Source organism: Rhinatrema bivittatum, chromosome 5 (genome assembly GCF_901001135.1).
Source record: "Rhinatrema bivittatum chromosome 5, aRhiBiv1.1, whole genome shotgun sequence".
NCBI lineage: Eukaryota > Metazoa > Chordata > Amphibia > Gymnophiona > Rhinatrematidae > Rhinatrema > Rhinatrema bivittatum.
In genome coordinates this window covers 188,518,504-188,544,784 of record NC_042619.1, presented here as the reverse complement: position 1 = coordinate 188,544,784, position 26,281 = coordinate 188,518,504, and positions in this window count along the sequence as shown.

Genomic DNA, 26,281 nt, shown 5'->3' with positions numbered 1-26,281 from the left:
GCGGAGGCCTCATCCTCGCTGCAAAAAAACATCTCAATCTTAAACCTCAAAAAATCACTGCCCCCCATAAACTCAAAATTGGCCTCTTCAAAGCCAAAGAGCTTCAGGTTTGCCTCATATACGCCTCTCCAGGGCAGCTTGATCAGGATCCGTCCCCCCTCATCAAATTTTTATCAGACAACATCACTATTGACACCCCTGCCATAATTCTAGGAGACTTCAACCTCCATATAGATGCCCTCTCTCTCTCCCCATCCTGTGAACTCTTCCTAAACACCCTTCATGCTATAGGCTTCAGACAACTGATCACAACCCCCACATACAAAGCAGGTCATACCCTTGATCTGATATTCATTAATGCTAACATTCAATCTCACCATACCCCTTCTACTATCCCAGTCCCATGGTCCGACCACTCCCTTATAAATGCTCTTCTCACCATAAACACCCCCACCCCCCCAACCTACCCTCTCCTACAGCACTATCTCCTACCGTAAACCCTGCTCTACTGAAACTCTCATTACAGCATTCAAAGAAAAATTACTGAGTATTGACATTATCAACCCTGATACCTCACTATCATCATGGAACAATCTCACCGCCACCATAGCCGATGATGTCTGCCCTATAGTAAAAAAGAAAATTTCCCACAACAAGTCAGTAAAAAAACCTTGGTACACTACTGAATTAAAAAAACTAAAAAATGAATTGAGAAATAAAGAAAGAGCCTGGCGAAAAACCCCATCCCCAGCTCACGCAGCTGCCTACAAATCTTCTCTTCACTCATACAGACAATCCACCCTAAAAGCAAAACGAGACTACCATTCCACCAAAATACACGACTACCAATTCAACTCCAATGCTCTCTACTCTTTTGTCTCTGAACTTATCACCCCCTCCCCCCTCCCTCCACTGAAGAAAATGCCAGCACTAAATGCGAGGAACTTGCCATGATTTTTAGAAACAAAATCACTAATGTCCTTCAATGTTTCCCTGGTAAGCCCTCCCCAGTCAACCCCTCCCCAAAAACTCAAGTGCTAACCTTGAGTCCTTTGAACTCACCTCTCCTAAACAGATTGAATGAATCCTCCAAAAGGCTAAACCTGCCACACATTCATCCGATATAATCCCCACTAAGACTTTTCTTTCTATCCCCGCCACCATTTCAAAACTACTAGCTGACATACTGCTCCCTCTCACATGGTAAAGTACCCGACTCCTTAAACATGCAGTTGTCAAACCCCTCCTAAAAAAAACCTAACCTCGACCCCAGTATCCCAGCTAACCATCGCCCTATTTCTAACTTGCCTTTCATAGCAAAAATAATGGAGAAAATAGTCAATACCCAGCTTACCGAATTCCTTGAAGAGCACAACACCCTTCACCTGACTCAATTTGGCTTTGGTAAATCCCGTAACACTGAAAGCCTCCTTCTTAACCTTTCTGATACTATACTCAAGTACCGAATCCCTACTCATCTCTCTAACGGACTACCTTACCTTGGGCCTTGACAAAGGACAGGCCTTCCTACTGATCCTATTGGATCTATCGGCAGCATTCGACACTGTAAACCACGCCACACTACTAAACCAACTGGCGAACATCGGTATTGCAGGATCAGCACTAACATGGTTCAAAACTTTCTTAGAGAACAGAGGTTTCAAAGTTAGAATCCTCAACAAAGAATCCCATAGATACCCATCTTCACAAGGAGTTCCTCAGGGTTCTTCTCTCTCACCAACACTTTTCAACTTATACCTTCTCCTGCTCTGCTAACTGCTAAAAAAATTGAACCTAAAACACTTTATATTTGTAGACGACGTCCAGATTGTGATCCCCCTCAAAGATTCCATCACTAAAACCCTAGAACTTTGGGAAAACTGTTTTCAAGAAATTAATGACCTCCTATCCAGCTTAAATTTAATTCTTAACCAATCAAAAAGTGAATTCCTACTAATCTCTCCAGACAATTGCAAAATCACTACAAACCCGCCAGCCAATTTGCAAATCACAAAAGTAAGAGATCTAGGAGTTTCTCTAGACAACCGGCTAAATCTAAAATCATTCATTAATCAAACAACTAAGGACTGCTTCCACAAACTACACGTATTGAAAAGAATAAAACCCCTATTTCATTTCCATGATTATAGAACAGTGCTCCAAGCAATAATCTTTGCTAAAATAGATTACTGCAACGCTATCTTACTAGGCCTCCCATCATCCCATACTAAACCGCTCCAAATGATTCAGAACACAGCAGCAAGAATCCTAACAAACAAGAAAAGAAGAGATCACATTACGCCAGTCCTTAAAGACCTGCACTAGTTGCCAATCCACTACAGAATAATCCACAAATCTCTCACTACAATCTACAAAAGTATTCATGGACTGGCTCCACTCCATCTACAAATAGAACTCAAAAAACACTCCTCCAACAGACCCATCAGAGAATCATACAGAGAATATCTACAGGTACCACACGGCAATACCACCCATCATATAACATTGAGAGACCGGGCCTTCTCTACAGCAGGCCCACCACTATGGAACTCAATCCCCTTAGAATTACAACAGGAACCATGTCTACCAACCTTCAGAAAAAGACTTAAAACATGGCTGTTCAAGAAAGCCTTTCCGGACCCTTACTGATTCTCCTACACTAAATACAACAAGACTGATCATCTTCCGTTAAACTAATATAGTCATTAACAACGACCGCAAAGTTCTACCTCTTGTTAAACTTCTATCTTCCTCTTCTTTTACTCTCAGTTAGAATCATCCCTGTTTTATTGTAACTTCTTCTTCTGAGCACTTGTTATAATTTGTTATAAGTTGTAATGTATACATTCAAGTTATAGTTATGTATTGCTCACTCCTTGTTTTATGTAAACCGACATGATACGAACTCCGTGAATGCCGGTATAGAAAAATCACAAATAAATAAATAAAATAAATATCTGCTGCCTTTGAAACCGTCAATCATGCCATTCTCCTCACCCACCTAGCAGAAATCGGTGTCACAGGTTCTGCGCTGCAATGGTTCTCTTCTTATCTTGACAACAGAAATTACACCGTAAAAATAGTCAATTGCGAATCATCCCACATTCCCCTCTCTCAGGGTGTCCCGCAGGGCTCCTCCCTCTCCTCCCTCTCTTCCACGATCTTCAATATCTATCTCCTCCCCCTCTGCTATCTCCTCTCTGATCTTGGCCTAAAGTTCTTCATGTATGCTGACGACGTTCAAATCCTCATCCCGCTTCAAGAATTCCTCCCCAAAACATTACACTTTTGGGATTCCTGCCTTACTTCAATTAACACCCTCCTCTCAAACCTACATCTCGCTTTAAATGTAACAAAAACGGAGCTCCTCCCAATCACCAATCCCCCAGCTCGCTCGCTCCCTGCCTTAAGCAACACCAACCCTCCACCTGATACATTCACCTGCAATGTGAGAGATCTCGGCGTCTATCTTGACCAACATTTAAATTTCAAATCTCACATCCACAATACCATAAAAACAGGCTTCTTCAAATTGCACATTGCTTCTTCAAATTGCCGGTGGCGCGAACAAAAGTACCAGCATGCGTATTGTTTTAAAATCCGCCCCTGAGGTTCCAGTCTACTACATTTGGAAAAATAACCAATTTGTTAGGAGGAAACAGGGAAAGCGTGTACTAAGCTACCCAGGAGTGAAAAAGCACCAAATCCTCGGCAGAGTGTACACAGTACACCCAAACAATTTGGAGTGCTATCATCTCAGACTCTTGCTTCATGAGGTCAGAGGGCCCACGTCCTTTCAATATCTTAAAACTGTTGCTGGTGTGCTTCAACCCACATTCCAGTCTGCCTGTTGAGCACTTGGTCTGTTAGAAGACAATACACACTGGGACAATACTCTCCAGGTAGCTGCACTCTCACATTTGCCACCTAGGATCCATCAGCTCTTCACTATTATGTTGGTGTTCTGTCAAATGGCAAACCCCTTACCACTATGGTAAAAACATAAAGATAGTCTTTCAGAGGATATTCATAGCAGCTGCAGAGGGAATCTCTCCAAGACGATGTCCAAAAAAAGTCATCCATAATCTATAACAAATGCCTCACCTTCCTTCAGGATTGTGTACTGGCTATAGAAGGTCAACCTCTTCACAATTACGACTTGCCTCACCATCACATGAACACGAACACACTGCAGCTAACCCCGACTATTTCAGAGAGCTGGCTTACAACATCTGCGATCTGGCCAAGACAGTCGACGGCAACGAGCCAAGGCTGAATACCAAGCAGAGGAACATCTATCATGAAGTCATGACCAGAGTTCACTGTTATAGTGGCCAAATGTTTTTCCTAGATGCTCCAGGAGGTACTGGTAAAACATTCCTCATCAACCTGTCGATTGCCAGGATATGAAGAGACTCAAACATTGCCATTGCTGTGGCTTCTTCTGGCATCACAGCGATGCTTCTGGAAGGTGGACAGATGGCACACTATGCCTTCAAGCTTCCTCTCAATCTCAACAACACCGAAACACCTCTGTGCAACATCTCCAAGCAGAGCAACATGGCGTAGGTACTCCGACAGTGCAAACTCATAGTGTGGGATGAGTGCACCATGGCCCACAGAGGCAGCATCGAGGCTCTCCATAGAATGCTCCCAGACATCCGAAACAACAATAGCCTCATGGGAGAGTTGACAGTACTGCTCGCCGGGGACTTCAGACAGGCTCTGCCAGTTGTTCTGTGGGGGACTCGCAGTGAAAGTCCTGTCCCTGAGAGTAAGCATGAGGGTGCACCTGACAGGCGACGTCAAGGCAGGAGTGTTTTCACGCCTTCTTTTTGCTGTAGGAGATGGTACACTCCATGAACAAGATAGAAAAGTGAAACTGCTGGCAAATCTATGTCACCTGGTCACAGATTTGAAAAGTCTTACACAAAAGGTATACCCGGATCTTCAAAACATTCACATGAAGGAAACATATCGTGGTTTAGAGAGAAGGCAATTTTAACTTCTAGAAATGACACAACAAACTCTATCAATGACACACTCCTGCAGGCGTTCACCTCATAAACAAAAACTTATGTCTGTGGACTCGGTCATCGAAGTCGACGATGCATTACATTACCCTGTCGAGTTTCTGCACAGTCTCAACCCTCCAGGCATTCCTCAGCACAATCTCATTTTGAAGGTCAGCACACCAATTATTTTACTAAGAAATCTACAGCCACCAAAATTCTGCAATGGCACCAGGCTTCAAGTCAAGTCCCTCCACAGAAATGTCATTGAAGCAATCATTTTCATAGGTTGTGAATGAGGGGAAACAGTTTTCATCCCTCGCATCCCCCTTATACCATCAGACGTACTCTTTCAATTTAAATGTCTGCAGTTCCCGGTCAGAGTGTGCTTCACGATGACTATTAACAAATCTCAGTGCCAGACTCTTAAGGTTGTTGGTGTTGAATTGAGGCACCACTACTTCTCGCACGGACAGCTGTACATGGCCTGCTCTAGAGTCAGCTCAGCTGATAGCCTCATCATACTGCAGCCAGAGGGTCGCACAGCAAACATTGTATATAAAGAAATCATTACGTCGTGACAGGCAACTCACAGTACATTCATTCCACATATTCATTTCACATTTTTTAATTTCCACTAACCTCACTCTATAATAATATGTTCATTTTAAATATATAAACTCCAAAGCCCTCACTCACTCAAAACAATTACTTTTCAACTTGCGTGAAATAAACTCACACGTTTCTATCAACTTCTCCACTGTAGCGAAACACGGATATTCCGCTAGTTTTATCAGAAACTTCACTTCAGTCCTACATGCAAACACACATTCTGAACTAGCTCATTTTCACTAGCAGGTTAATATGGTCATGTGCTGTACAATCTAAATAATTCCAACCAACCTTAACATATGTTAAACTTAAACATATGTTAAAACTAAAGATGAAATCCACATTCTACATAAAATTCAGACTTATAAAATTCAGAATTTACTTACAGCCTCTTCCATGTGAGAGACATAATTATGTGCTCTACTTAATTATGTGATCTACTTAATTATTGCTCACTTATGATTAATTATTCTGTGTGTTCTGAATTGTAGATTTTGTGTGGTTGTTTCCGGGCCAATGATCTCAGAACAATATGGTTAAAATTACTCTGAATCAAATCAAATACCACTAAAACAAGGGCTGACTTCAAGATGATGAGTGATTCTACAGAGAAATTCTTATCAAGATTTAAGGATTTGAAGGACACAGAGGAATATGGACAGCAGTAAAGTATAGTGATAGCAATCTCTGTGTAACACAAATCAGTAAGGGTAAAGATAAAAGAGAAAACTATGGTTCCCTAAGGAGGTAACAGAAATAGAGAGAACAAAAGGCTGACATTAGAAAAGTACAAAAATACAAGAGGATGTGGACAGGCAGACTTACTAGAAAAACAAAGGGAGGCAGAAAAGACTATAAGTCTTGTAAAGGTCTAAATGAAGGAGAATATTGCTAATCAGTTAAAGGAAAAGATTGAACCTTATTTAGATACATAAGGGAGAGACAAAAAAACAACAAAGGTGGAAGAGGAATGTTAAAAGGAAAAGGAAGGGTTAGTTAATAACATGACCAGTGGAAGGCAGAATTATTAAATAAGTTTGTTTGTTTAGTATTTACAGAAAAATGGGCAGGTATGATGAGCTCTAGGTGGGATACAGAAGCATGAATGATTATGGAATGACTATAAATCCATTTATATAAGAGGGAATACTTATTTATTTATTTATTTATTTATTTATTTATTTAATTCTTTCCTATGCCGATGTTCATGACAAGTCATACTCACAGGAATGAGAGTGGATATTATAACGTAATGACACTTGATGGAGTACATTCCAGAATAGTGAAAGTGTTTAAGAAAGGGCATCTACAAAAAGAGAGGAAACGTGGCAGAGGCAGGTAATTATATATTCAATATTAGTATTGGAGAAAGCTATGAAAACACTGCTAAAGAAAAGAATAGTGAAGTGCCTTGAAGTTAACAGATTATAGCAGTGGTTCTTAACTGGGGTGTTGCACCACATTGATCTATTGGAAACCTGGCAAATGTGTCATGGGGTTAGCAGGAGGCTTCAGTCTCCTCATCTGTCAGGGGAGGAGGAGACTCTTTGCTAGACTGAACCGGATGCTGCTCTCTCTTTCTCCTCCTCTTCCCAACCTAGTGGGAGGCTGTTGTCTCCTCCTCCACCCACATCAGGATTAGATATCATTGACTATCCCTTTCATGGGCCTGGTGGAACACCAGCTTTACCTTCACTGCTTGGCTCAGAAGGAGGCGACCAATTATCTTTTCGCTTCATAGGACCTGGAAGTGAGAGAGGCAGCAGGAGCACGAGGGAGAGGGACACATTCTGCACATGCACAGAACAAACCACTGCTTCCTCCCACCACATCACAGTGGCTGCCTGGCTGAAGAAAAGAGCCCTCCTCCTCCTCTCTCCACTGGTTCTTGCCCTCCTTTTCTCCTCCTTGAGAGGAGAGCACTGCTGCACTGTTGCCAGTGAGGGGAAGGGAGGGCCTGGAATGGAGGCTTTTCTGCTGTCTGGGAGTCAGATGATGGGGAAAATGTGGATGCTGCTAGACAAGAAGGAGTTCGGAGAGAACTCAACAGAATACGCTAGTCTCAAGGTGGATTACAATCAAATTTATAGCTAAATTCCTACCACATAAGTATAATAGTTGAAAATCAATATAGGGATCATAAAAGAGGGGTAAATGAAGATATGATTAGAGTTAAGGGTCTGCTGGGCAGGGAAGAGTTGGGAAAAGAGGGTCAGAGATCTTCTGGGCAAGAAGGATTAGAAAATAGGGATTTATGGGCTGCTGGACAGAGAGGGATGGAGACAGCAAGGCCAAAGGGCTGTTGGGCAGGAAGAATGAGGAAGGGAGGGCCTTCGGGATACTGGCCAGGGAAGGGGAGAGTGGAAGAAGGGGTCATGTAGAAGAGAGCAGAAAAGAGGGGAACATGGGGCCTGGATGCACTAAGAGTAACAGGGAGATACTGGGTAGGGTGGGAGAGAGTGAAAGATGATAACTAAAAGGGAATAGCTGGCAAAAGTGAGGGAAAGGTTGGAGAGAGAGACAAGGTGGAGATGATTGGAGCAAAGAGGGGGGAGTGATGGGATAAAAGAATCATGTTAGTTTTGGGAATAATCATTTCTTCTGTCTTGGAATTTTGCTTAGTGTAAGAGGAAATTTGTTTCTGTTTCCAGTTCTGCAGCTTTGTGGTCAACTATTCTGTATTTGGTGAAGATTTCTCAGTGCTCTGTATTTGTGATTGAGGTGACATATATTACAAGCATGTAGGGATCTATATCAGTCTTGTTTGTTGTGCTTTCCCAGTAGGATGTGTTTTAGTGTTGCAGTGCTGCCTTTTCATAGATTGGGTTTTGCTCTCTGAGTCCTTGGAGTATTGTTCTAGGGTAGGGCAGGTTTTCTTTATAAGTTTATCATGTGACTTTTTTTTATTTTTTTGAGTATGTTACTTCTTCTTGTGCCTGATAGTGAATGGAGATTGTGTTGGCATTACGGAGGTGATACCAGAATGAGATTTTTTTTTTAATGTTAATTTATAAGGGGAAAAATAGCCTACATCTGCTATGCTCCCATTATTAGGGAGGAGAGGCATTCTGTGTTTATATTTAGCTCTGTGAATGTCCTATGTGAAATTATCACACTTATGACGAATATCCAAAAACATGATGTGATGGAAAACATTTGAGACAATCAATAGATTCTAGAACCTTTGACAACCCGAGATAAAGTTAAGATATTATGAAACTTGATAGAGTTCGGAAAATGTAATGTGTCAGAGAGGAGCAGTGGATATGTCCTATTTTGATTTCAGTAAGGTTTTTTACATTGTTTTATGAAAGAGACCTGTAAATAAACTTGACAGTGTAGGATTAGAACAGGAAGTTGCTAACTGATTGAAGAATTAATTGAGCAATAGAACTCAGAGCAGTAGTTAGTGGAGTCCATTCTAATGAAGGTAAAGTAATTAGTGGCTCAGGGCTCAATGCTAGGGCTAGTTTATTTATTTATTTATTTATTTATTTATTTATTTAGCATTTTTCTATACCGACCTTCATGGCTGAATACCATATCAGATCGGTTTACATTGAACAGGGATATATAACTGTAACGGAAGGAACAACTTTTTTATAATCAGAGAAACAAAAGTTACATTTAACAAGGACCGTAAACTTGGAAGCTTAAACAGCTGGAAGGAAACGCCCGAAGAGGGCATTAAATTAAGAACAAGAGTCATAATGGAATCCGGTCTAGTGTTAGATAAATTATTAGAGGGAGTGCTAATGTAAATGAAGTACTTAGAGGAGGAGCGGAGTTCCATTGCTCGTGAGCAGATTAATCATCTTAATGTGTGTCCGAGGAATGCGGGAAGGCTTGGCGGAACAGCCAAGTTTTGAGTTTTTTCTTAAAATGTTAGGAGGCAAGGTTCCAGCCTGAGTTCTGCGGGGAGGTTGTTCCAGATGGCTGGGCCTGCTGTCAAAAAAGCTCGGTCCCTGGTCGAGATGAGGTGTGTGGCTTTGGTTGGAGGGGCTTGTAGCGCTCCTTTGTAGATTTATCTCATTGGTCTGTTGGAAGTATGGAGTTTGAAAGGGATTTCAAGGTCGAGATGAAGGTGATTATTGAGAGATCCAAGGTCTAGGATAGGGCACAGATCTCTGGATTTCTTGGGAATATTTGGAGTAATAGCCCTCCTTTAACTGAGAGTAGACTAGTTCTTGTATGGCTTTCTGCATTTGTGATCTTTCCCTGGGGGCAAGTTAGAGTGGAGCCTTGATATTTTAGCACTCTTCATTGTTAAATTTAACAACTATGGAGTTGTGGGGCATTTGCACAATGCTGTAGCCTGGCAACTTCTGTAAACAAAATTTGATATCTAGTTTTCAGGCTACTGTTGTCCCGGAATAGGAGGGGATTCCCACAATTTCATGAGTGCCTTCTGAAGAACTGGATGCGATGGGAGAGCGGTGGGTTCTGCCAGGATCGCTAAGATTTTTTTTTTTTTTTAATATATCCATTACCTCTGCCTGGGGATCTGGGTCTTTTTGTCTACTTTAAACCAAATTCCCATCTTTTCTACAAACAGAGAATACATCAAATCCTCAGGAGGAGAGGAATGGTCTGGAGGCTCCTCAGATGGGTCTGATGGTAAGCCCGCAAGCTTCCCAGGGACTCCCCTGGAGATGGTAACATGGTGCTCTCTGATCTTGGAGAAGGTGCCGGTGATGGTTCCCTAAAAGGGACAAAAAGTGGAGGAAAATCTTCTCAGTTATCTTCCGAAGAGGTGCTCCCAGCATCACCGATTCTGTTGTCACAGGTCGGATGGGGTACACTGGTGGAAAACTTGATGGCTGAACTTATGGTAATAATGATAAAAAATTATTATCAGTGACTTTGCAGAATAACTTAATGGGAATTTATGTTTCCATATTACTCAAAAGTCTGTAACTGGATCTGTAACTGAATAGAGACATCAGTAGGTATGGAAATGATTGAAGAAGGCTTATAAATCTGTTTACAGTTTTGAAAGCTGTGATTCAATAAAAAATAAAATAAAATTATGCAACTAGATTGTTGAAATATAGTAGTCACTTACTTACCAGTTAGAAGGACATACACTGGAAAGGAATCTAAGAGTAACCATCTCAGATGGCCTGAAGGTTGTGAATCAGAGAAATAAAGCAGCAAGAAAAGGTAATAATATGTTCAGGGTAATAGGTCACTTGAGATACCCCAGAGAAGCAATATTCATTCTGGTCAGGTTATTGCAAAACCCATGGATAATTTTAACCCACAGGATTTGCAGCAATAAAGCAAAAGTGCATGCTTGATTTTGCTTTCTTTGTAGCTACCCACCCAAAAAAAAAAATAATAATAGTAATAATAATACCAAAAGAAATTGCACAGAGATGTGTGTCCGCTTTCTCTGTGCATAGCTATTGCAGCCAAAACAATGCACATAATTTTAAATTAAAAACTATGCACATTGTTCGGTCCTTTGCTCCCCTCCTCCTTAGTTTATGTGCATAAATGTCCTTTTACAAATTACCTGGTGGGTTGTGCGTATAAAAGTACATGCAAAAGCAATTGTACATGTACTTTTGCATACACTAGCAAGGGGAGATTCTGGGGTAAGTAGTAGGGGCAGAGATATAATTTACATATACCTGCCCCAAAATATGCACTTAAAGATAAAAACTATGCACACAAATATACCATGCACAGTTACTTTTACTACTAATTAGATGTAATTGCGTATGTATGTTGGCATCTGTTCCACACATATACCCACAAAGATTAAAACGGATTTATGCTCATAAATCTGCAATGAATATTCAGACTAAAGTCTGAAGGAATAAAATACCTGCAGATTTTAGCCTATGCCGGCTATTTGCAAATTACCCTCTAAGGGGCAGATGCAATATATGTCTACTGACATCAGGCGCTGAACACTCAGCACCAGCTTTTCCTAGCATGCCCCCAAGCACCTCTCCAGCCGTCCACCGGTTAGGAAAACAGATACCAAATTTATCGGCATCAGTTTTCCTAATTGGCACACAGCCAGGGGTTCAGGAAACGGATGCTTGTTAAATGAGCATCCGTTTCCTGAACCCAAGCAATGGCGTGTTTTTTTAACCTTTTTTTAAAAGTTTTTAAAGATGTGTTCTCCTACTTAATATTGCAATGTAGGAGGATTTACAGAAATGTTTTTTTTTTCAGCTTTTCTGTTCAACTTGTGGGAGCACTCAACAATTAACACCTGCTCTGGGCAGGTGTTAATTTCTGATTGCAAAAATGTGCATTTTGGATTTTTTTTTTTTTTTGCATTCGGAGTGAATAGCTAATAGGCTCATTCTCATGCATTTGCATAGTGATGAGCACTATTAGAATTGCCCCATGTTGAACACGCATTGTGGAGGCACTAATCCCTAGGGGTGTGCATTCATTTGCAATGTATTGGCAATCCACAACATATAGGGCCATATTCGTCGTATTCATTGCGTTGCGAAACGTATCACGATATCCCATGAATACAACAAATCTTCACCAAATTATTTGGCTGTCTAAAGGAGCAAATTTAAACAAACCCCCCACCCTCCTGACCCCCCCCCCAGACTTGCCAAAACTCCCTGGTGGTCCAGCGGTGGTCCAGGAGCCATCTACTGCACTCATGCCGTCGGCTGCTGGTATTCAAAATGGTGCCGATAGCCTTTGCCCTTACTATGTAACAGGGGCTACTGGTGCCATTGGTTGGCCCCTGTCACATGGTTGGAGCAATGGATGGCTGGCGCCATCCATGTAACATATGCAATCCCTCTGCACATCCCTACTAATTCCCTTATTGCATAAGGGGATTAGGTAGCGCCTATACTACTCACATCCAATTGCCGGTTAAACAGTGCGCTCGGCTGAGTATACTGAATTGTATTGGCACCTACATATCTCTGGATTATTCTGGGATTCAATCACTTGTTTAAAATAATAGATCGTTTTTTTATTTATGTATTTATTTATGTATTTATTCATTCATTCATTCATTCATTCATTTATTTGTGTGCTTTTATATACCGAAGTTTGGAGCAAGCCTTCACTCCAGTTTACAAGTATAACAATTCTTATATTAAAGGTCATAACAGTAATATAGTGTATTACAGTTTAACTTTTAACTTTACTAACAGTTTGTTTACAGTTAATACAATAACTTTGTTCTTTCCTCAAAAAACAACTCTATGGTCGTATGAATGAATCACCCCTGCAACAGCAAAATAGCATTGTTTCTATAATTAGTGCCCAACTTCTAAAACAATTAAACATATAAGACCTTTTTTTGCAACAAATTCAACAGTTCAGTATCCATAGATCAAGTTATCCATTATCTGGTAGAGTGTCTCATATCACTGAAAACCCCTTAGAATTCCTCAAAGGAGGTCAATGTTTAAAGAGGTTTGTCAGGACAAATACCTTTAATTGAACTTTTCTCCCATCTCACTGGCTAAATTTTATGCAGGTAAGATAGGTAAAAAGAGGATGATGGGCAGTAGGGATGTCAACAAAATTTCCTAATTTGGAATGGTTCAGGAGAACTGAAAAATGATGAATATTTCGGAAAAAAATCATTTTTGAGTTAGTGTGCACTAATGGGAGTTAGCTCACGCTAACTCTGCCCAGTTAGTGCACACTATCGGGAGTTAGTGCACACTAACCTAAAAATCGGGGCCTCCGAAATAAAAAACCACAAACCATGGGAAAAACAAAATTCCCGCAGGGGGCCTTGAAATGAAGCCCAACATGACATTTCTTTCCGAAGCACATCTCTAATGGGCAGTTAGGTGGAGAACATTTCTGGGATTGGGCATAATTTTAGACAGATAGTGCTGATATTGAGCACTTCCCAGCAAAATTTACAAGGGTAAGTCTGATCAGAAATAAACTGTGACCTAAAGTTACCAGGAAAACTTAAAGGGGTAGATTTTAAAAAGTCTATGTGCATAAATCCATTGGATTTATGTGTGTAGGTGGAGTTACGCATGCAGGACCTATTTTAGAAAGGCCTGGCGATGCACATAAAGCCCCGGGATGAGCGTATGTCCTGGGGCTTCAAAAAAGGGGCGGGGTGGGGGCGAGGAGGGATGGGGTGGGGTGGTCCAGGGGCAGGGTGGGGTCAGAGGCTCCCGGCACAGCAGCCATTTGCTACTGTGCCGGGGGATCGTGTGCAGGCAGGCTGCTGGTGTGTGCAACCTGCGCCTGCCCGGAGGCAGGTGTAACAGGCAAGATAAAGGTCATGGAGGGATCTAGGTGAAGGCTAAGGGTGGGAGGGTTAGGGGAAGGGAAAGGTAGGTTAGGTTAAGGGGTTGGGAATGGAGAAAGGCCATGGGTTTTGGCGCATGCAAGTTGCACAATTGTGAACCTCCTTGCATTCGCCAACCCCCGATTTTATAACATGCGCGCACCTGCGTGAGCATGTTATAAAATAGAGCATCCATATGCATGCACAACTTTATAAAATCTACCCCAAAGTGAATATCTATACAGTGGTAGACTTACCCGGATAAGTTCCGATTCATTTCTCACCTAAGTTTAGCCAGGTAAATTCCCTCTACGCCTGCTGCTGATTATGGACTTTTTAATATTTAAGGAATGCACCCAAATTGTATAACATTATATGTCTTTACATAGCATCTACAATATAAATGGGCTCTGACCGACGGCCCGCAAATGCGCAGTAGAGAGCAGCTCTACTGCACATGCGCGGAACATAGAACTCTGCCCAACGCGAGAGAGCACGTCGGTCAGAGCCATTCTCTACTGCGGGTGAGAGAGCACGTCGGGCCGACAACAGCTTGAGCCCATCCCTCCAACGCCGGGGAAAGGGGGGAGGGAACTGGGATGGCCAGCCATCACACACAGGGACAGCAGTGAGAAGTTGGGCTGACAACAGCTTGAGCCCGACCCTATGACACCGGGGAAGGGGTGAGGGAGCAGGGATGGCCAGCCATCACGCACAGGGACAGCATTTAAAAGACTCTCGACATCCCCCTTGGCCACCATTGCAGCTCCTGCCACCACCACCACCACCTCCGGCCCTTCGTGGTGCGGAGGGGGGGAGGGAAGAGGTTGGACCGACAACAGCCTGAGCCCGTCCCTCCGCCGCTGGGGAAGGGGGTAGGGAGTAGGGATGGATGGACCAGCACACAAAGGGACAGAAGTGAGAAGCCACAGTACACAGGGAGGGAGGTTCGGAGAGAGGCAGGTCCTTGTAGCGGCACCCCTCACCCTCTGCATCTCACAGGTTCAGCAGGGTACAGCTGGCCCTGTAGAAGGGAAAAAGACGGAGTAGAGGAGGGCTGAGGGAGAGGGAAGGGGTTGTGGATGGGGTGCAAGGGGAAGGAAAGGGAAGATGAGAGGGGATGGAAGGAAAAGGGAAGAGGATATGAGTGAGTAAGTGGGAAGGGTAAGAAGTTGTGGAGAACAGAGTGGCTCTGACCGACATGCTGGTATGACCGATGGAATCTTGCCCTTTTTAACCGGCTTAACGGCTTGTAAAGTTATAAATTATTATTATTATTAATAATAATAATAATAATAATAATCTGTATAGTATTACAGAAACTCCCTGTTCCTTGGAGATTGCACCAATAATAAAGAATTCAAAAAGTCACTAAAAACACACCTCTTCAAAGAAGCATTTGCAATCATAGACCAATAATAACCCTGCAAATTAGAGAAGGTTCATATGTTTGTAACTACTTCTTTTAGGTTTTCGGTTCTTCGTTTTTCTCTCTGTTCTTGATTTTTATGTAACCATAATAATAGGGAGTTTAGTTCTATGATATATTAAGATGTCAGAGAAGTATAGGGTTTTAATATGGAAAATGTATTTCTCTCCAACCTTTATTTATTATATTTATTTCCTTTGGTTTTCACTTTTGTTTTTTAGACTTTTTATTTTATGTTTATGCACAGACTTAAATTATACAATCTATGCAATTTTATTTTTTCTTATTTTATTTAATGATTATATTTTTAGTACTATTGTAAACTGTTTTGGTCAATTATACATTGTTAAGATGGTATAGAAACATCTTAAATAAATAAATAAATATATAAATGAATGATAGATGCAATGATCTTGACTGACAGTGCCAAGATAGTATCTTCATATTATGCATATCAATAACAGCATCTCACTTTTACATTGGAATTAAACATCTACAATTTCTTATTAAATTTTGTTTTAATATGATTATAAATCAGGCCATTAGATAAATATTTAAAAGTTGCAGTCATTGTTTTTAAATATTTCTTACATACTTAATATTATTTAGCTTATTCCAGAGTTGAAAGTCCTGTAGGCTATCTTATAATCACATAATATTTTGATGAGACTGTATCCCAGCCAATAAAACAATCCACATTCACCAGGGAAAAAAAATAAATTACATCTTTTATCACAATGAATGACAGTTACATGGTACTTGACTCAGACTCATTAGGCAAAAGCTACCACTCATTCTAACTTGAGTTTAGTTTATTCTGATTTGATATACTACATGTTCAATAAAATCATAAAGGTTAACAATTAAAAGAGAGTTAAAATGCCATATATATAATGACAGAATTATATACATTTCCTAAAAAGGAAGAGCAAAGAAAAAAAAATCTCACACATACATAATATAAAACATTATACAATCCAAATAGTACAATAATACACTATAGCGTTATCAACATCATCCTGAATTAGGAAAAGTGATCTCAGAATTTGTTAAAAGCATGCATGAACAGCCATCCCTTTACTGCTTTTTGTATTTAAGGTTATTGGCTTCAATTTAAATGTCATACAGCAGTGACTTTCATAATGCTTGGTCTTGGTATCGAAAGGCAGAACTTCTTATACATTCTAATCAAATCTTTGAAGCCATAATTGGGCAATCTTTTTGAGATAGTAACAATTTTAAAGGTTGATAAGAATGTATTAAATTGGACAACCATTTAAGCTGACCTAAGTAAAATGTCTTGAAAGCTAAATATAGAATATTAAGTTTAAAATGTCTAATACTTGGAGGTCGACGAGCCAAGCAAGGAGAAAAAAAGGAGAGAAATATCCAGGGCTTACCGGGGGTGAGGACTCTATCCAAGCCCCGACGGCATCCCTGACTCCTCCCTCTCTGACGTCACCGGACCGGCGGGGTATTTAAACCAGGTCCATTTCTTCTGTTCTCTGAGGTCGACGAGCCAAGCAAGGAGAAAAAAGGAGAGAAATATCCAGGGCTTACCGGGGGTGAGGACTCTATCCCGGCCCCGACGGCATCCATGACTCATCCCTCTCTGATGTCACCAGACCGGCAAGGTCTTTAAATTTGGCTCTATTGTGGCGTGTCACGTCCGCCGGCTCGTCGCTGAAGCCGCGCACGCTAAAGGCGCACGCGACTTTGCTCTGATTTCGCTTCAGACTTCAGGGAAGACTTTGGGACTTTGGACTTCTTTCTTGTCTTTGAAACCTCCGTTTAAAATGATACCTATAATTATTTATGAGAGGCCGGCCTGAATGCCATCAATCTGTTTATTTCCTCACTGTTAGTGGAAGTGCCTCATACTATGCGTAAGGGGCGGCTCCGTTTCGAGTCCTCTGTTCCTTCGATGCCAGCCCCTATACAGCCATTGATTGAAGGATTTTTTGCACCAGCTGCAGTTTCGTCTCTGGGAGATTCCGCTGAGAGGTCGGCTAAGGAGCATAACCTTCCTCTCCTGGAAGAACCATCGCTATGTCCAGGAGCTCCTGAAACCCCTTCACCCCATCCTTTACCAATCCTCAAGAACTAGTTCGGGACTTTCCACCAAAGGTAGGAATAAGAATGGACTCAGAGGAGGAACTTGAGGTAAAGGTAAAAGGGAATAAGACACCTAAGGCATCTGAGGATGGACTTGGTGGGAAAGAACAAGCGGGTGAAGGAGTCCCGGCAGTAGAAATCAGTAAGATTTCAGAAATTTGCCGGGAGGGAGGGATAAGTGTTAACCTCACAATGCAAAAGCTGACAAAACCAGATAGAATATCTTTGGATACCATTTGGAATGCAATAGTTATGTTGGAGGGCTCTATTTCATTGTTAACAAATGTGATAAATAATGTACAGAAAACAGTAAAGAAATCATTAACTGGGGTTAACAAGTGTGAGAGAAAGATAAATGAAGTTACAGAACAATTAAAAGAGGTCCAACAGGTTCAAAATAATTTGATTTGCTCAGATAAAATACTGAGAAGGAAAGTAGAGAATATAGAAAACAAGATGCAATATTTGAATTTACGAATATTAAATTTCCCCTCTTTAAAAATTATATCATCAAAAGAGCAATTTAAGAAATACTTAATGGAAGTATTATTAATATCTGCAGAAAAAATTCCGTTAACAACTAAAGTTTACTTTGCTGCAATATCAAAAAATACTTCTCAATTAGAAGTAAAGGATTTAAATTCGAATATAGATGCAGATCTTACAGCTTTTCTAGAAACACCAAGTGTATCTTGCAAATTCATGTTTTGTTAAAAATTTCAATAAATGATAAATTAAAAAAAAAAAGACTAATACTTATAATCAATGCAGAGTTTTCAATGCAAAATTTACATAATGATAATCTCTTTAATATCATGATCAAATGTGCTACAATATTCTGTAATACCAAAGCTGCTTAGATAAAATAACTGAAAATCCTTGAAGGTATCCTGCATTAATCAATGGAGGATAAGATAAATGCATGGACAAGCATGCAAAGATCATGTAATTTTAAAAAAAAGCTTAAAATCACCTTATAAAATAAAGATAATATAAAAAATGAAGGTCATACTTTTAGAATCTTGCAAGACAAAAGATAGTTTTGAATCAACTTGTATACCCAATGCTTAACTATATCTCTTATCGATATAAATGTTCTAGCCAAGTTTGGTAGAAAATTCAGTGTGTGGTCTTATCTACTAATTCATGGTGCTTCTGATATATCTGGATTAAGTTTTAGTTTTTGGGAATGAAATCACTGGGCTACCCAATCTAAGCAATCATAAAATTGTCTAACCCCCATCTCATTTTTTCCTTATTTATTTATTTTTTATTTTTATATACCGAAGTTCTTGTGGGAATTACAAATCACTCCGGTTTACATAAAACGATGAACTGCCCAACAGCGGATGGGGGCTTTACATAGAACTGTAGAACATAAGGAACAATAAAACCGGATGTCAATTTAACATAGTAATAATAAATATAATATAATATGTATATACAATTTAACTATTTAACGTAGTAGAGATGACCTGTCAAATCTACCATATAGATACAATAAGAATAATATAGTGAACTTATGGATTCAAAAATTGATTGAGCAGTTGTGGAGTCCTGATAGTAGGAATCGGTGAGGTGTCGATAATTGTAGAACAATGTAGAACATTGTAGAACAATGTCTTCAAAGCCAAAATCTGCAAGGCCTAGTAAAAATAGTTGCAAAAAGCTGTGTTTCAGGTGATATTCTATGTGCTTGAGTATGCTTGTTCTTATGTTGGATGTAATGCTTTTTTTGGATTCTCTTCATCCTTATTATGTATGCTATGTTCAATGATTTCATCTTGTTTGCTGTAATTCCAATTTTGGTTCTCTGTAAACCAAAGCGATATGTACTAGTACATGATCTTCGGTATATAAAAGCCTTTAAATAATAATAATAAATATCTATAAAACTAACTAATGCATCATAACCTTCCTCCACCTGAATTCTGATCTCATTAAATAATGACATTAATGTTGTCTCTAATTCCACTGCCAGGGACTTCCACACATGGCATCCCCGGTGGTGGAACATGAAAATGATTTATATTTCATCCCTAGAGCAGGCTGGAACCTGTGGTGAAATAACAATGCCTGGTGCATGGTGCCCACCCTTACAATTGTGGTGCCTCCTACCCACATAGGGTAAGTTTAATGGGGGTAATGAGAGTAGATACCTTCAGGCTATGCATGTGGGGGCTACTGGGAGCTATAGGGTAATGGGAAAGATAAAGTCAGGCTATGCATGTGGAGGCTTTTGGGGGTCTATAGGGGCTGAAGACATAGCTATATATCTACCTACTCCCACTATGCCATCTGCTAGCGGGCATGGGTATCATACACTACATATACGCTGATGATATTCAAATATTACTACCAATCGACGACTCACTGGAAAAAACACTAAACTTAACAATCATGTACCTTGACATCATTAAACAACTACTAAATCAAATGGAGCTAGTCATAAACATTGAAAAAACTGAATTCCTCCATCTAGAATGAAAAAACATGACAGTCATTCAATCGCCGATACTACTAAAAAACAATCAGAAAATTGAAATAGCCAAGAAAGTACGGAACCTCGGTGTAATAATAGACACTGAACTCAGCCTCAAACAACACATATCATTAAAAGTCAAAGAAGGATATGCCAAACTAATGGTCCTCAGGAAACTTAAACCATTACTAAATCAGAATAATTTCCGAACTGTCCTACAGGCTTTAATGTTTGCCAGCACTGACTACTGTAATGCCCTACTATTAGGATTACCATACTCGACAATAAGACCACTCCAAATACTCCAGAATTCGGCCGCAAGTATCTTGACAGGCAAAAGAAGGAGAGATCATATCACTGAAACCCTGGCTGAACTGGCTGAACTACACTGGCTGCCAATTGAATACAGGGTAAAATATAAAACCCTTTGCACTATACATAAGCTATTCCATGACGAGAAGGCTGAATGGCTAAACACAGCGCTCCGCGTCCATGTCCCACACAGGAACCTGAGATCTGCCAACAAAGCCCTCCTAACCATCCCCTCAGTAAAAACTGCAAAACTAATACAAGTCAGAGAAAGAGCACTATCTTTGGCCGGGCCGATACTATGGAACACCATGCCCACAGAGGTAAGATTACAGAGAGACTTCAAGACTTTCAAAAAGAGCTTAAAGACATGGCTCTTTAGAGAAGCCTTTTTGCAATGCGAGCGAGATAGAGAGAAACGCTGAAAGCTGTACACACAAAATCCTTATATAGCACTAGCACATTTAATGTAAGTACGTCATGGTTTGTCACGACAACATTAATTGAATGTAGAAACTAACGGTCTTCATTATAGTCACAGGTCAGATTGAACAACACGGAACATCTAGTCATTATTATGAAACTATGTTACCAAGACTACAAGGCACCTCCTCTACTTATAATAGGAACATATACATGGACAATTTACTATATGTGCCTCTATGTAAACCGTTGTGACGGTAGTACACTGAACGACGGTATAGAAAAGATCTTAAATAAATAAATAAATAAATATAGGGGGCTACTAGTGGGGTAGTCAAGTGCTCTACAAATACTCACATCTTAATTATGAACAATACATAGTAAAGATAATTTTAATACACTTTACATATAGCTTATAATATCGAATCATGTATCTGAACAACTGCGGCACCCTCTGGTTAAAGTAAAATCCATTTCGAACTTATTTATGTGCCTATTTGTAAACCGTTATGATGGTATATCACTAAACGATGGTATAGAAAAGTTTCTAAATAAATAAATAAATAGATAAATAAACATACCAGTATGGAGCTTACATTGACAGAAAAAGTGCACCCTTAATAGGGATCATTCTATTTTCTCCTATAGATTGAAGACCTCAAGAAGAAGGCTCAGGAGCTATTCCACAAGAGGTGGAGGATGATGCACCAGCTGTGCACTCAGTGGGATGGAGCTGGAGAATAGATTATATCAGGTCAACATGGAACCCTTAACAAGGTCCATCTATGTTCTCTTTCCATCAATGTCCACATTCTGCTCTGAACCACTATGTCTCTGCCTTCAGCTTACACAAACCCTCTTCCTCGCATAAACTGATCTACACACATCTCTCTGACAGAGGCTACACTATTCTGAAGTGTTATTTGGAAAATACCCTCTGGCCTAGCTGGGATGATTTCAGGATATTAACAGCTAATCCTAATGGTATTCCCATGTATATAACATGGCTCTTGACCTATAAAACAATGTGTAGCTTCATAACTCTAATGTTTTTTTATATACTCCTCAAGCAGTCACTTTGAACCCTTTTCACATTTCAAACCCTGACCCCATTGCACAATGGGAGCCTCCATCAAACTACAACCTGCTCAAATCCATAATATGAATGTCAAGAGATCATTGTATATGGAAGCCAACACATTTATGACATGGTTGTTTCATAGCTAACAGTTCTTCTCTTTTCCTTCACCTCTCCCATAAAAGGAAATTCCTCTAAATGCCTCTGTCATCCTGAGCATCATATCCTGCAGCATGTGAGCACACAAATGACACACAACTGCTTTTGTCTTTACAGATGACAACTCCTCGAAGAAGCAGACAGCAGCAAGTTACCATCCCCAACTCCCATGGATGCAGCGACTACAGATGGGGAGGAGCAGGATGCTCCTCCTTCAACCATCCACCACCAAGGGATGCAGCTGTGGAGGTCCAGCACATCTACCTCCAATTGGTGCCCCCCCCCCCCCCGAGCCTGAAAAGGTAGCACATCTGCTCTGCAGCCTAGTAGTTTCCATGGCTTTTATGATGTTGGAATGGCCGTGATGACAGTTCACCCACTTTTGTTTCAGACTTAAGAGATTGAGCAGCAGCTGCATTCATCTCCAGATCCTTCCCTAGGGTTTCCCCTCTTCCCAATCTCTCATAGTAGCACAGTAACATAGAAATGATGGCAGAGAAAGATCAAATGGTACATCCAGTATACCCAACAAGCTTCTTATGGTAATAACTGACACTCCGTGCAGGATAGCCTTATATTTCTGTTAAGAGAAATAACTGCCACTTCATACAGGTTACCCCCAATATTAAAAATCAAAACCAAGCAACTGTCAGATGCTTAACAAAATTACCGCTAGCGACATTTCTACAGGTTGAGCAGACTTCCTGATAATGCATGCAATGCTGCTGCTTGAACCTGCTTAACTTTGGATTTGGTCATGGAAGCAGTCCTGTGCTTTTTCCCTAATGTCTGCGTATCATTACCCTGGACTGTAAAAGTCAGGTCATAGCATTGTCTATCATCTTAATCCAATTCCCCCTTTTCCCCTCTATGCCGAAGCAGACAGCAATGCAGCAGTTGCATCGAAATCATGTAAGCTAATTACTTAAGGGTAGTAATCCCCATGCCTTCTGTTAGGGAAAGTAGGTGCCGCTCCATTCTGTTTACTCCCCAAGCACCTTTTTCTTAGTTTCCAACTCTAGTCTTTAGAGATCCACAGTATTTATCCCATGTCTTTTTTAAATGTGTTTACTGTTTTCATCTTCACTACCTCTTCTGTAAGGGCATTCCAGGCATACACCACCTTCTCCATGAAGAAATATTTCCTGACGTTGCTTCTGAGTTGTCCCCTATAAAGTTTCATATTGTGACTCCTAGATCTACTGTTTACTTTCCTATGGAAATGATTAAAGGAACATGCATCCTTAAAACCTTTCAGGTATTTGAAGATCTGCATCATATCTCCCCTGCACCTCCTCTCTTCCTGGGTACACATATTCAGATCCTTCAGTCTTCCGATACAGACCCCACACCATTTTGGTCACCCTTTTCTGGACCTCCTCTGCCCTGTCTCTATCCTTTTTGAAATATGGTCTCCAGAACTGAACACAGTACTCTAGGTGAGGCCTCACCAAGGATCTGTACAAGGGAATTATCATCACCTTTTTCTTACTGGCTATTCCTCTCTGTAAGCACCCCAGCATTCTTAAGGCTTTAGCTATCGCCTTGTCACATTGCTTTGCCACCTATTGTGTTATGCGGCCACAGTCGGCCATGGCCGCGGTCCCCTACCTGACCGCGATGGCATCCTGCCACGGTGACATCGGGCAAAGCTGCAGGTGACCGGTGCCTGTCGCCCCCACACCCGGGCATGGGCCTCGGGGGTGGACTCTGGGCTGGGAGCCATCCCAGCTCCTCCCTCGCGGCGTCGGGCAGCTTTTCCTCCGAGGCCAAAATACAAGATGGCCACTGCCAACTTAGGCACGAGGCCGTGCCTCCCCATTAGATTTAAAGGGACCTCGTCCCTTTAAGTGCCTGCACCTGTGTTCAATGAGCCAGAGCAGAGGAAGTTTATAAGGAGACTTCCTCTGCTCATTCCTTGACTTGGCATGTGGCACAGTGCCTAAGTTGAAGAGATCTTGATCCAAAGGTTGTGGGATCGAGTCCCAATCTTGGCGCTTCCTAGAATTTATTCCATGCTCGTGGGTCCCAGCCCACACTTCCTTGAACTTAAGAACACTTGTTCCAAGCTTGGAGGTTCAAGCTCCCCCTTCAAGAATTCCTACAACATCTGCAAGGCTGGTAAATCCAAGAATGTCTCACTGCCTTGTTCAGTTGCTGCTTGCTCCGGACCTTACTCCTGTCGATTGGTTCTGTCCAAGACTTCATGTTCCTGCTGATGGCTGGAGATGTGGCCTGGTAGGAAGAAGATGGAGCACTTCTACTGAACACTTCAGTTAGTCAAGTCTGCTTGCTTTGGTGAGTCTTCTTGGGTTTCAGACTCGTGGTTCCTGACTTTGGACTGGTAAGCAATGACCCTCTGGCACTTGACCTTGGACTTCTCTTGGATCATTGTCTCCAAGGGCCCACCTAAGTCCCAGTGGTCTGGGTCCCTATGGGCTCCTCCTGGGGGGACTGTGGGCTTCCAGTGGTGAAGACTCAGTTCATCTCATTGATGTCACAACTCCTCATCTGCCTTCACAGCCACTTCAGTCTCCAGTGCTGAGGGTCAGCTGTTACATCTTCTGTTCTGCCTCACCACCCGACAGGAGAACCTATGGATCCACCTCCTTAGGTAAACCATCCTCCTGTTGGTCCAAGGGTTCACAAGCCTGAGCATAACACCACCTTTAGGTTGCTAGACACTGTCATCTCAAGGTCCATCTCCCATTCTGTGCAGGCTAGTCTTTCACCTCCCATTACATACAGCTCTTTTGTACCACAAGGCTTATAATATTGCACCAACCACAAATAACAGATAGCTTTCACTTTAGTCAGAAACTTGGGAGTCACCGCTTCATCCACCGCTTCAGCAAATCCTGGATGTATCAATAACACAGCTGGCCTTGCTCCCTATGCTGCTAGTGCCCATGATGTTAAGGCTGAACAAGGAAGGAGAGTAAATCTGGTGAAAGGACAGTAATAAGATAAGGAATTGGAGAGAAATTTGAAAAAGAAGAGGTCAGGGTCATTCAGTGATTTAAGTCTTGGGAGGGAGCAGAGGAAACTGGTGTGAGTGGTGAAGACAGAGTAAGGACAGACGTGAATGCAGGGAATTGCAGTCCTGGGATTTGGGTAAGCAATTAGGGGGCCATAGGTCCATTATTGAGATGGTGGAAACCAGGACCACAGGGAAATATAAGTTGGAGGGCACAGGAGACAGATGCATGATTAGCAGGTAATAGAGGGGGAGTGGTAGAAAAAAACCACTGTGGTATTTTCTCAATCATCTTTCTCTACTTGAACCCAGAGCTTCTGAATTCCCATCCTCCCAACAGACTTAGTGTACTGCATGTGTAACGGTATTTATAAAGGTTTATACAAATTGTCAATGTCCACTGAGTCAAACATATGGCATAAAATAAATGCTTGAGTTCATGTATTTCCATTGAATTGCCAGGTCTAGGTATCATAAAGGAACTGTATGCAGTCTACATCTCTCCTGCCTCACAAAGGCATGGCTTCATGTAAAGGCCCAACTCTACAGCTGACAGATGTAATGAATAAATATCTTCAAAGAGCAACAGAAAGATAAGCTGTGAAACACTTACCATTCCATGCCCACCAGCACCATACTGAACTAACAAACTATGCAGCATATGGATCTTTTGTAGGCCTGTCACACCACCCATTTCTTGTGGTTCTCTTTATCTGCCCACCTTAACCTCTTCCATACATGGTTAACACAAAGGAGTGGGAATATTCCCTGATTGAATGAAATCCTCACAGCAAGGCTCACACCTGGAGATTGCTATGTAATGTAATTGCCAACAGATCTTTCACATTCTTAAATATTTAAAAGGCAATAGGAATGGTAAGGGGCCAGAGCACATACTGGAGGTAACAAAATGTGGGCTGCATATATCAAAGGACACAGTTCATTTATAGAAGCCTAGGACACACATACTTCTAACATGAGGTTTTATTTGTAGACAGAAAGATTCCTGGTCTGTTCCACATACAGTAGTTAATTCACCAAGTGAAACCTGGGGTAGCAGGCAAAGTCCCAGAAGACATGGATAGAGCTGTCATCCAACTTATACAATTACCACTCTCTACCCTGTCATGCGGGTCACAGCTAGGTAGTCAGGTGTTCATAATTAACACAATAAATATGAATAAAATAAAATAATAGGCAAAACCTGCAGAGTAGAAATCCATATTGTGCAATAGCTTGGTAAAATTAAGAACACATGATGAGCTTAGGGGAGTAAACCATATAGAATGCAGAGTCAGTATTTGAAATCTATGCACAGCCAAAGAGGTTACTTAGATAAGATTGGACAATTTACACAAAGAACAATGTACATTTGTAAAAATGTTTTCTATTTTACTTAGTTAGGTGCACATTTACCAGCATTAACGC